The 549-nt window shown below is 36.4% G+C and overlaps 1 protein-coding gene across 1 annotated transcript in view; it reads right to left on the bottom strand.

The window, feature by feature from the left end:
- Positions 1-549, bottom strand: part of ZNF804B (zinc finger protein 804B) — a 575,409-nt gene that overhangs the window by 196,776 nt on the left and 378,084 nt on the right. The gene's annotated exons all lie outside the window — the stretch shown is intronic.

The following is a 549-nucleotide window of genomic DNA, read 5'->3' as shown; positions in this document are numbered from 1 at the left end:
AAAACTGTCCTTTGTTCTTTAACTGTAGACACCTTTTCTCATGTTATTATTGCAACTGCTCATACAGGGAAAGCAATTAAAGATGTAATACAACATCTCTTTACTTGTTTTTCATATTTGAGCCTGCTAAAAGCTCTGAAAACTGACAATGCTCCTGCGTCTAAGTCTTTTCAGGAATTTTGTATAAAGTTTCAAATTAAACATAATACTGTCATCCCTTATAATCCCCAGGGACAGGCCATTGTTGTAAGAGCACATCAAACATTAAAAATCCAAATTCAAAAACTAAAAGAAGGGGAGTTTAAGTATAGTTCTCCCCATCAAATCTTGCAACATGCTCTTTTTGTAATAAATATTCTAAATACTGATCTGGCTGAAACTACTGCAATGCTTCATCATTGATGCCTGGAGCAATTAAATGCAAAACCATTAGTCAAATGGAAGGACCTCCTCTCAGGACAATGGAAGGGTCCTGACCCATTATTAACTAGCGGTCGAGGATGTGCTTGTATTTTTCCACAGGATGCAGATTCTCCAATTTAGATCCAG

Source organism: Bison bison, unplaced genomic scaffold (genome assembly GCF_000754665.1).
Source record: "Bison bison bison isolate TAMUID 2011002044 unplaced genomic scaffold, Bison_UMD1.0 scf7180017864499, whole genome shotgun sequence".
NCBI classification, from domain to species: Eukaryota; Metazoa; Chordata; class Mammalia; order Artiodactyla; family Bovidae; genus Bison; species Bison bison.
Note: the sequence above shows the minus strand (reverse complement) of the source record. Positions and strands in the feature narration are given on the sequence as shown.